This window comes from Ovis canadensis, chromosome 2 (assembly GCF_042477335.2).
Source record: "Ovis canadensis isolate MfBH-ARS-UI-01 breed Bighorn chromosome 2, ARS-UI_OviCan_v2, whole genome shotgun sequence".
In the NCBI taxonomy this organism is placed as follows: Eukaryota; Metazoa; Chordata; class Mammalia; order Artiodactyla; family Bovidae; genus Ovis; species Ovis canadensis.
In genome coordinates this window covers 202,075,589-202,087,633 of record NC_091246.1, presented here as the reverse complement: position 1 = coordinate 202,087,633, position 12,045 = coordinate 202,075,589, and the positions used below count along the sequence as shown (strand labels likewise).

General features: G+C 34.4%; 1 pseudogene; it reads left to right on the top strand.

Annotated features, from left to right (window-relative positions):
* Positions 1-10,760: 10,760 nt before the first annotated feature.
* On the top strand, positions 10,761-11,845 carry LOC138432445 (3-ketoacyl-CoA thiolase, mitochondrial pseudogene; annotated as a pseudogene).
* The last annotated feature ends 200 nt before the right edge of the window (positions 11,846-12,045 follow it).

Here is a 12,045-nt window from a genome sequence, read left to right as displayed (position 1 = left end):
GTTATTTATAGGAATATATAATTGTCTAACAACAAACAAGGTAAATTTTGAAATGTATGGTGTCCAATAGAACAAAAGTTATCTCATATGCAGTGAAATAAAACATCTGACTCATAAGAAGAAGGGAATCCATCAATCTAATATGATTCAACAGAAACACATGTAAATAAGATTATTGGACAAAGACGTTAAAACCTGTTGTAACTATATTCCATATATTTAAGATGCAGGAAAAGTACTAAATGTGTTAAGTATGGGTATGGTAAATACAAAACTATAGTACTTCTGAAGATAAAAATTTTAATTTATAAGGTGACAAAATATATTAAATGGGATTAACATGATTTTAGAAATAGAGGAAGAAAATTTAGTGAATTGAACACGTTGCAAATGACACTGAAGTAAAAAGAGAGAAAAAGGCAGAGAAATAAAGCAGAATTTAGAGAGTCATAAGAAAACCTCAAACAGACTAATATATATATTACAATTCATAGGAAATTGGGTACAGAAAGAATATTTGAAGAAATAATCATTCAAAATTTTCCAATTTAATGAAAGATATAAACCCTCTCTTCATGATGCTCTGTGAACCTCAAATGTGAAATAAAATTATTACAACAAAGTACATAATAATTGAACTTATTAAAACTAGTTATTTAGAGAAAATCTTAAAAACAGCTAAGTAAATAAAAAATTTCACAGGGAAAAAACAAAGAAAAATTTACCCAGAATTTTTACCAAAAACTGAAAAAAGACAACTACAAATTTAAATTACTAAAGAGAAAAGTGAATAAGAAGAACCCTATCAGTGTTAAATTCTATAGCTAGCAAAAACATTTTTCAAAAATGATGAAGGAAAATAAAGACCTTCTCTGATGTATAGAAATTGAAAAAAATTAATCACCAAAGACGTGATCTATAAGACACATTGACAAAATCTTCAGCAGAAAAACCTACTCAGATGAAGTCTAAACCTGCATAAAGGAGTAAAGTTCACTGAGAAAAGGTAAATATGTGGGCAAGTATAAATGACTTGTTTCTCATTTTAATAGTTATCTTCAAAGACAACAGTTAAAACACAAATATTAACAATATATTGGGAGGTTTATAACATATGTGAAAGTGAAACATTTGATAACACAAATAAGTATGATGGCCTATAAGAACATAAGTTTATTATACCATATGTAATATATTAGTTGGAAATACAATGACCATCACCACCTAGTTAGTCATACGTCAACTCTAAAACAACTATTGTTACCAATAATTAAAAACCAACAAAGGAATAAGACAGAAACATATGGAAAAGAGAAAAAATACATAGAATAATAGAAAACAAATAAAAAATTATAAATGTAAGCTCAAATATGCACTATAATGTGATATATAAAATTACATAAATAATTCTATTAAGTGTAAATTATCTAAATAGCCCAACTAAATGGAAGGGGGTTTTATATTATATATAAAAAGAAAGACACCATCATATATTGCCTAAACATAATCTGCTTTAAATATAAATATACAAATAAGTTACATACTTAAATATAAAGATATAGCATCTTAATGCTAAGCAAAATGCTAAAACAAAAATGTTAATATTAGACAAACAGACAAAATATATCAGCTGGGATAAAAAGGATAATTTTATACTGAGAGAACATCCATTTTTCATTTTGATATAACAGTCCTAAATGTTTCTACACCAAATTAAAGAAATTCAGAATACATGAAACAAAAAGTGATAGAACCACAGGAAGAAATGGACTCATTCACAACTTTCATCAGAGGTTTCAACATTCCTCTGTTTCTATTTTTATTGCAAGTGCATTAATTTTTTAAAACTATTGATATTTCATGGGCAAAAGAAAAATAAAATTATATGTTAGAAATTATTTGTTATACATCAGTTCATCAGTTGAGTTCAGTTCAGTCGCTCAGTCGTGTCCAACTCTTTGTGACCCCGTGAATCACAGCAAGCCAGGCCTCCCTGACCATCACCAACTCCTGGAGTTCACTCAGACTCACGTCCATCGAGTCACTGATGCCATCCAGTCATCTCATCCTCTGTCGTCCCCTTCCCCTCCTGCCCCCAATCCCTCCCAGCATCAGAGTCTTTTCCAATGACTCAACTTTTCGCTTGAAATGGCCAAAGTACTGGAGTTTCAGCTTTAGCATCATTCCTTCCGAAGAAACCCCAGGGCTGATCTCCTTGAGAATGGATTGGTTGGACATAGTATATATAAAATTTGTGAAAGTGAAGTTGCTCAGTCGTGTCCGACTCTTAGCGACCCCACGGACTGTAGCCCACCAGGCTCTTCCATCCATGGGATTCTCCAGGCAAGAGTACTGGAGTGGGTTGCCATTTCCTTCTCTAAGGGATCTTTCTGAGCCAGGGATCGAACCCAGGTCTCCTGCATTGCAGGCAGACGCTTTAACCTCTGAGCCACCAGGGAAGCTGTATATAAAAACTGTAGATTATGTAAATTATCTATATTTTCTTTATTGTTTTTTTTTCTGCCAAATTTGGAGAATATTAAAATCTAGATATATCATTGTAGTTAATTAATTTTAACAAATTTTATTAAACTCATTCTAAATTACCTGAAGTTAATACACCTGAAACACTGCTTTTATTACTGATGAAGGGTTAAGGTAAGAGTAGGTATTGATGGAAAAACCGAACTAGACTGTTAACAGAGCTCCACAGAACAACAGTGTCAGGCTAGGAAAAATGTCTCTTTAGCAAAAAACAAATCTGCTTCTGGAGGGAAGAGAATGAAATTTATGTTTTCTTTGAGTAGGCATACAGAGTTGAGTGAGCTTGCCTGTTCTGTTGTCAGATTTGTATATCAAAAAAACCACAACATCTTTCCTGAAACAGAATTAAAAAAAGGGCCAGAATGAGGTTGGAAGTGCTGCACTAATCAGCTTTATCAGCATGAAGAAAAACATCAACAGTAAGTGTGACGTACTTTCTGTTTAAATGGATTTTCCAAAATGTATACCATTAAAATGTTACTGGAAATTGGAGTGGTTTTCCATTATCAAAATATTTTAAATATGATAATTAGTATTAGGAGTTAGGTAAATAACCTAGATCAGATTGGCATGCTCAATTTGTGTTTACACCATAAAATATTCCTCAAAATTTTCTGAATATATCTAATTCAAGTAAACTGCTAGAAATACCATCTAAAAATACAGGTGTCAATCACAGATGTTTTATTTTTCCGTAAAATATTCAGAAAAAAGGTACACACGTTGTCAGTAAAATGTCTTTCAAGCAAATATCTGCTGGGAGTTTTTGTAATAGACTTTCTGTAAATAGAGAATGCTTTGGAAAGTAATCATCTTAGTATATTAATCAGTAAAGTGTCTGTGGCATTTTGATGAGATTTAATTTGGAGTGTAATGTGCATAATACCAGAAAGATTCCCCCAGACACACAGAAAAATGTAGCAAATCAAATTTCCCTTTTAACTAAATGTATTGGAAAATAGTGGGGCATCAATATGTAACCTCCTTTGAAACCTGAGGTGAATATTTACAAAAATAAAAGGGAAACATGAGGAAAACCATTGTGAAGGCAGAAGCATATTAGCATGACCATTCTATGAAAAACTGAACAAAATACAAAACATAGGTTGCAAAGATTCACATGAAATCCTGGAGGATTGTCTTCTGCATACTCTGAGTCATGGGCATTTACCCTTTCATCATTGTCTTGTCTGTATTCCATAATGGAGCAGTGGCTGTTTTTTGAAACACTCAATCCATCAAAATAATCCAATGTTTCATGTTTTTCCTGTGTTACCATCAGTTTTCAAAGATGATATTCAACAATGTTAAGAGTCAAATTAAGACAGAAAATGCAGTCAGTTTTGTTGAAAATAATTACAATGGAAAAAGATAGAGGTGGAAATGAACAAAGTGTTCAAAACTGATAAGCCTAAATGGGAAACACAATCAAAATCATAGAGAACAGAAAAAGTAAATGATCTCTCTTAATATGTGAGGCATAAAAAAGGTTGCTTGTGAATTATTTAAGGATAAAGTTGAGAAAGATAAAACATGCCAAACCTGATATACAAAGGAACATAATCGCTGAATTTTTACTTAATTGAGAAAAACAATTATGTGATTAACCTTTCTTTTTGCCAAAAGACTATAATATACCATATACTTACACACATGTTTCAGTGGTAAATATACCAGCCAAGCAGAAAACACAGATTCAATCCCTGAGTTGGGAAGATCCCCTGGAGAAGGAAATGGCAACTCATTCCGGTATTCTTGCCTGGAAAATCTCATGGACAGAGGAGTCTGGCAAGCTACAGTCCATGGGGTCACAAGAGTTGGACACAACTTAACAACTAAACCACCACTGCTAGTATTTAGAAATTATGGGTCTGAGTTTGTAACTGTTACTTGACTGCTGCCATTGCTTCTAGCACATCTGAGAAGATAGAACCAGGAAGTAAGGTCTCACAAACTTTATCTTCTTCAGCAAATTCAGTTAGAAACTGGATTTTTTTTTGATCACTCTTCCATATCAACCACTTTTTCTTGGGCACCTTTTACTTTATTTCTGTCCTTTTCTGAATACTACTCATTTTCTTTAAGACCCTTTAAAAGCTTTCATTGCTATTTTTTCTTCCTTGGCATCTTGTCTTCATTCCCGATACAGGTAAGATAAATCCAAACCTGAATAACCAGGTATATTTGCAAAGGCTTAGAACATGAAGAAACTACATAATTTATTCATGAATAATAGGGGAGGGATTTAAACTCATATATAATGACCCAATTAATCATTTTCACTGCTTAAAGAAAAGCATTTCAAAATTTAGTCATACTGTGAGTTGAATAACAAGCAGATGTTGGACTCCTAAATCCCAGTGCCTTGTTTGAAAGTAGAATCCTTGTAGTGGTTCAAGTTAAGATGAGTTCAGTAAGGTGAGCTCTAATCCTGTATGATAGTATCCTGGAAAGAGGGGGAGATTTGGCCAAGTTAAGAAGAAGGATTTTAATGACATAATGTAAATGCTTGTCTAATGGGAAAAACTTGGCAAGCTGAGGGTTTAGAGAGAAGAGCACACCTCAATTATTTTGAAGGTAAGTGTTTCTAAACTTATTTTAAAATTTAATTTGGTTTAATTAAATGAAAGTTCTTTCTTGGCTCTGTGTACATACAAGTGGGAAGCAAGGAAGGTTGTTTATTCTTTGGTTCTACATATGAAATTTTCATGCTGAGGTTACTTCTATATTTTAAAGATGAACATTAAAAGTGGAAACAGTAAAGAAGTACTGTATAAAAGGGGAACAAAATGTTCTTTAATTCTTAGGGAATTGCTTTCCTATTATTTTCTTCTTTCCAGTTTTAATAAAATATAACATCTTTGACTTTCAGGATTTAAATCAAAGGTTTTTTTATGTTGAAAATAAACATTTTCTTAAATTCACTTATAAAAACTAACCTTTTTAAATTTATCAAGATCTTAGAAATTTTAGAATGCCAATGGATTTGGTGAAAATCTATCAAGGAATGGATTCTGAAAAGATGTAATATATTTATTCCCTAAAATACCTCCTAGTATCATTCTTAGTTACTTTACTTTGATGGAAATAAGGCTAAGAAAGATGTAATATTTTCATAACAAAATTAACGTAAAGTTATTAAACCATGTTAGACCCCATGATTCCATGTCTTTCATCCATTTACTCAAGATTAAGCTCTTTTTTTCTTCTTAGTTACTTGCCAAATATCTTTTATTACACTGATATGCAGCTCAAATTTCATTCTGTTTTTATGCTTCTCTGGTTACTTCTTCTCCCACCTTCCCATTGTAGAGCTCAGTACTGAGTTCTTATTCTATCTCTGCTGGTAAGTCACGTCAGTCATGTCCAACTCTGTGTGACCCCGTAGACGGCAGCCCACCAGGCTCTGCCATCCCTGGGATTCACCAGGCAAGAGTACTGAAGTGGGTTGCCATCTCCTTCTCCAATGCATGAAAGTGAAAAGTGAAAGTGAAGTCGCTCAGTCGTGTCCAACTCAGCGACCCCATGGACTGCAGCCTACCAGGCTCCTCCGTCCATGGAGTTTCCAGGCAAGAGTACTGGAGTGGGGTGCCATGGCCTTCTCTGATATAAACATAGTGATTCACAATTTTAAAGGTTGTACCTTATTTATAGTTATTATAAAATATTGGCTGTATTACTCATGTTGTACAATATATCCTTGTAGCTTATTATATATATAATACTTTCTACCTCTTAATCCACTGTCTCTATCTTTCTCCTCTCTGCTTCCCTCACCCCACTGACAATCACTAGTTTATTCTCTATATCTGTGAGTTTGTTTCTTTCTTGTTATATTCACTAGTTGGTTTCACTTTTTAAAAATCCATATATAAGTGATGTCATACAGTATTTGGACCCTCTGAGTCCATTCGTGTTACAAATGGCCAAATTTCATTTTTTATGGCTAAGTAGTATGTCATTGTATACATATACATGACATCTTCCTTGTCTATTCATCTGCTTCTGTATCTTGATGATGGTAAATAATGCTGCTGTGAACAGTGGGGTGCATGTACCTTTTCAAATTAGTGTTTTTGTATTTTTTAGATATATACCCATAAGTAGAATTGCTACATCATATGGTAGTTCTATTGATGTTTTGAGAAACTGCCATACTCTTTTCCACAGTGGCTGCACCAATTTACATTCCTACCCAACAGCGTATGAAGGTTCCCTTTTCTTCACATCTTTTCCAACATGTGTTATTTGTGGTCTTTTTGATGATTGCTATTCTGACAGGTGTGAGGTGATATGGTACTGTGCCTTTAACTTTCATTTATTTGATAAGTAACAATGTAAAGCATCTTTCATTTGCCTGTTGGCCATCTTTATGTCTCTGAAAAAGTGTCCATTAGGACTTCTGACCTTATTAATAAAGTTGACTGCATTGTTTTGATGCTGACTTGTATGAGTTGTTCATATATTTTGAGTATCAAGCGATTTTTGTCTTATCATTGGCAAATATTTTGTCCCATTCGGTAGGTTTCCTTTTTTGTTTGCTGATAATTTCTTTTACAGGACAGTCTTGGTTTATATTTATTATTCTGGCATCCTGTCTGCCTTGGGCTTTTTTTTTTCTTTCCAGATTTATCATTTTTAAATGAATTGTTATTATTAGTAATTAAGGTAAACTGGATAGATTTGATGAGCTTTCATTTGTATTTCTGCTTTAAGCTATGGTTTCATCCAGTTTGAGTCATCATCTTATAGTGTGTGAGATATATGACCATGAATTGTGTCCTCATGTTAGCCAGTTATTACATCTGAAAAATGAGCAGCAATTACTCATTTCTCTCTTTCCATCTTCTTATGAATGAAACAATGAGCACTTCCTTTAAAAACAACATGCTGATAAAATCTTGTGTGCTGTAAGGGGGGCAGTTTGGGAGAGCTAACTTTCTCTGAAATGGGAGGAGTGGAAAGTGTAGCTTCTCCTGGCCACGTAGTTTATAAGCATGGTGACATCAGCAGAGCTGTAGGTTTTGAAGCCAGTGCTTGATCTTCGAAAAGTCCATGGATAGGAGTGACCTTTGATTAATTGATGTAGTAGCTTAAACAATATTCTAGGTCTTGATTTCTCTCTGATCTGATCTTAACTTTGTTTCCAGCGAGTAGGAACAATTACCCTCAGACTCTCTTTATGGTAGCAAGATGGCAATAGCTCCTAAATTTCTAGTTCAGAAGAAAAAAAGAGCTAGGTCTTATAATACTTCCAAATTTTCTGACACTCATTCAATAGACAGGTCTGGACACTCATCATTCAATATGTTGTTTGATTCCACTTATGCATGCTACTCTTCTGAAAGAATCCAGGGGCAAGTTCCCATGGAGACTTTAAAACTGACCTCAAATAACATCTAGAAGGAGAATGGATATAAAGTAGCAAATAAAAGTATCTGTGACTCTGAGACCCTGGAAGGTACTATATACTCTAGATATTCTATAATTATGTTTCACTGTTTTCTCCAATAGATAAGGCTGATTGTATAGGTATGCTCCCCAAAATCTGCTTACAAAAGCACTATTAATCTTTCTGAAAACAGGTCAAAATTTCAAAACAGCTTAATTCAAGGTCTAAAACCAGCCTTATCATATTCATCAGATTTAACAACCAGCTTCCCATAATACCTTCACAGTATTTCCAGACCTTATTTTTGATTTAAAATAACAGTGCAAACAATGCCCATTTGGAAAAAAAAAAAAAAGAAAAGAGTATTGTGGCTTTTCTACAAACTATTTGACCTTTCTTTAAAAAATTTTGGCATATTTTATCATCTATTAAATAAATATTACATACTGAGATGAGACTCTGTTAAAAGATTGAAAGTGAAGTGAAAATATTGCTCAGTCATGTCCAGCTCTTTGTGACCCCGTCAACTGTAGCCTGCCAGGCTCCTCTGACTGTTGAATTCTCCAGGAAAGCATACTGGAGTGGGTAACCATTCCCTTCTTCAGGGAATTTCCCCTACCCAATGATCAAACTCATGTCTCTTGCATTGACAGGCAGATTCTTTACTATTTGAGCACCAAGGAAGCCTGTTAAAAGATTAAATAGGGGTAATTAGTTGGAAAAAAGGGGAAAGAAAAATACAAAATTATAAAGTAATCTTATTTTACCCAAGAATGCCAAACACTAAATTTAAAAAACTGTAAAAAAAATGTATTACCTATAATGTTTTTGCTCTTCTGGAGAGAGATTCAGCTGAGAATGATAACCTCAGGAGGGTGGTCTATTGACCCCTAAGTCAAGGCCTGACTTCAAGTTAGAGAAAACAGTACAGAATAAGCCGTTTGCCTGGTAACAATGGGAGAATGCTACGAGTTTTCCTTCCATGGCTTCCTTTTTATGTACTTTTTAAAATCTTTGGAGAAATATTTTACAGTTCTGCTCCCTGTAAAAGTGATGTTTGAATATATTCTACAAAAGTTGCAAAGCTGATAACTCATAAAATATTCCTGAGGTAGGCAAGTTTCACAAGATGAAAGGTTCACACAGCTCTAACAAGTAACTAAAAAGGAGACTGGAGTAGTGTGCACCAGCACAGCAGTTTAAAGTCTCAAGCTGGATACCGGACTGCAGTTTGAATCTTTATTGTGATGCCAAGAAGATAAATAACATACCCAACATGCTTATCCATTGTTGGTGTGTTTAAACATAATTGACCTTACTACAAAATAATTAAAATATGGATTAAAACATCCCTGTTTTTTTCTCCTATTTTTCTCAGAAGATGAAAATTCTACAATGAAAAAGATTTTCACATTTATATTTAGCTCATTTTGCTTTAGCTTGAAAAACAGGTCTCTAGTTTCTGCCAGGGCTTGTAACCAAGGAGAATGATTACCACATGCAGGTGTCACTGATTGGTTGAAATCGAAAGCTGCACAGATTGGCTTGGAGGCCTGAACTGATCTCTCTATCCTCTAATCTCCATTTACTTCTGCCAAATGCCATTAGAAAGCAGTCAGATCCGTTTTGACTGACGGCATAGCTAACTAGTATGATTGGTGTTTGTGGGGGAAATATATCTACCTTATATACATATAAATTAGACGACTAGTAAAAGACTAGTTATAAACATATTTTACCCATCTTCCGTTGGCCTGATATTGAGAATTCTGCTTTCTATTCTTAATTTGCCAAACTATTTTGCAGTAGTATCTGAGGTAAGGAAAGAAGATATATATAAACAAATGACAGCAACCACAGAAACCCTCTTATCTAATGAATAGACATTAAGATTTATGACATAAGGCTGTAAAATACTTTCAAATAATTATAAGGCGTTGCAGATAATATATAAAAGTTTTATTAACTGGACTGTATCTTCATTTATAGAACAAATAGAAGCTCTCTTAATATGTCTTCACATAAATAATCTTTGAGACTAATTGAAGGTTTCAGTTCCCTTTTGAAGATGCACTGACTGAATAACTGTGGCTATTAAATGTCTCCCTCTTTTGTTCCTCACCAGCTGCACTACTTAGTTCATCTAATAAGACCATTCTTAGATGTTGTGGACAAGGCCTTAGGATGTCTTTTATGTAAAATTTGGAACACAAATCAGTAAACTAAGTTTGAAGGAAGGCTTTGTCCTTACCTCATAATGTGTCTGTATATGTTTTAATTTGAAATAAGATTTTAAGACATGTGTACACTTTTTATTTGTTTATGGTTCCTACTTTAACCTACTTTTTCAATTAACTTACCAGATAACTGTTCCAGTCACGTAATATAAGATGGCTCTAAAACTACATAATATAGAAATATTATGAATGCAACAAAAAACATAGAACTTCTCACACATAATATAGTGATGACACTGAAAATGTTTTATCTGAGGATATTTTAAGCCTATATCTTCATTTCTTCTAATTCAGAATTCTTTTAACTTAGAAACTAAATATAAAGAAAATTTCAAATGCAAATACTAAGAGCATAGGGGAGATTAACCTTATGTTTGCCAAGTTTTTAGAGGCAGATTAAAACTTCTACCTAAACTGCCCATTGTATCAAATGATATTATTCTCTCCAGAATTTGATTAACAAAAATTTTACTATTAAAAATGAATTCCATTGTTTTGTAAGACTTTCTTTCACAAATGAAGACTAATCAGAACTTCAGGTTGGTGAACAAATGAAAGTACTGGGACAGGTTGTGTGCCCAGAGGGAATGGAAGTTCCATACCCGCCTCCCCAGCCTTCTCCTGTGCTTTCTTCTTTTTGTCTGGTCTTGAGCTGTATTCTTTAAAATAGCCTAGGAAATAGTTTTTCAGATGCTGCATACTTGGCAAGGCATGTCAGTTTGATGTGGATGTCCCCAAAGAGACCTCAGCTCTCACTGCTAATAGGCTCTGTGGCTCTGGTTTCCAGTTCATTGTGTATGGATGTCAGGAAACGTGTGTAAAAATAGCTGAAGTTGTCTTATGTGAAGGGGCCAAAAGCATGGCTCCCTACTGTGTCAGAAATGTATGTATTATAACCAAGTTGGGATCAGATTTCAAGCTGGAAGTTTCTTTGTGAGCAGCATTAACAGGGCTACATGTCCAAGTCCCCATAGGAATTGCTGCAGAGAATTTCGCTGCAAAACATAAAATAAGTAGAGAAGAATTTAAAAAACACCCTGCAGTCACAGCAGAGATGAAAAGCTGCTAATGATGCTCGCTACTTTAATAATGAGATGATATCAGTTTAGGTAAAGACAAGGACAGGAGCAAGTAATGAGTAATGCCAAGTAATGATCAGGCTTAATACCAATAAGCCTGGTGCAGTTAATTATTTAACTTCCTCCAGTTTTAAGGAAGAAAGGACCATCACTGTAAGGAATGTATCAGAAATATCTGATCCTTTCATAGATAGTGAAGATGCTGTCAAAAATAATAACTTCACACTGGCAAGAACTGTGGGCTATTTTGTACCTAGATGTGATTTCTCTGTTGTAGATATTGATCTTGTCCCTGCCTCCAGTGGGCACTAAAGAAAAGAAGACCAAGTCTTAAGGACATGGATTTGGTGGAAGTGAATGGAGATTTTGCTCCCCAGTACTTGGCAGTTGAAAAGAGCTTGGATTTCAACCCAAGTAAAACCAAGGTAAATGGAAGAGTCATTACTTGAAATCAGCCATTGGCAGGATCTGGATCAAGAATTATTGCACACACAGTTCATAAATTAAGATGTGGAGGTGGAGAATATGCAGGGGAATCGGCTTACATTGAAGGTGGCCAGTACATCACACTCAGTATTTGGAACTCAGCCTGAAGAAACCAAGGAGCTCACAATAGGGCATAGTTACTTTACTTGGCTTGTTGTTGTTCAGTCACTCAATTGTGTCTGACTCTTTGTGACCCCATGGACTGCAGCACATCAGGCTTCTCTGTCCTTCACTATCTCCCAGAGTGTGCTCAAGCTTGTGTTCATCTAGTCGATGATGCCATCCAACCATCTCATCCTCTGCTGTC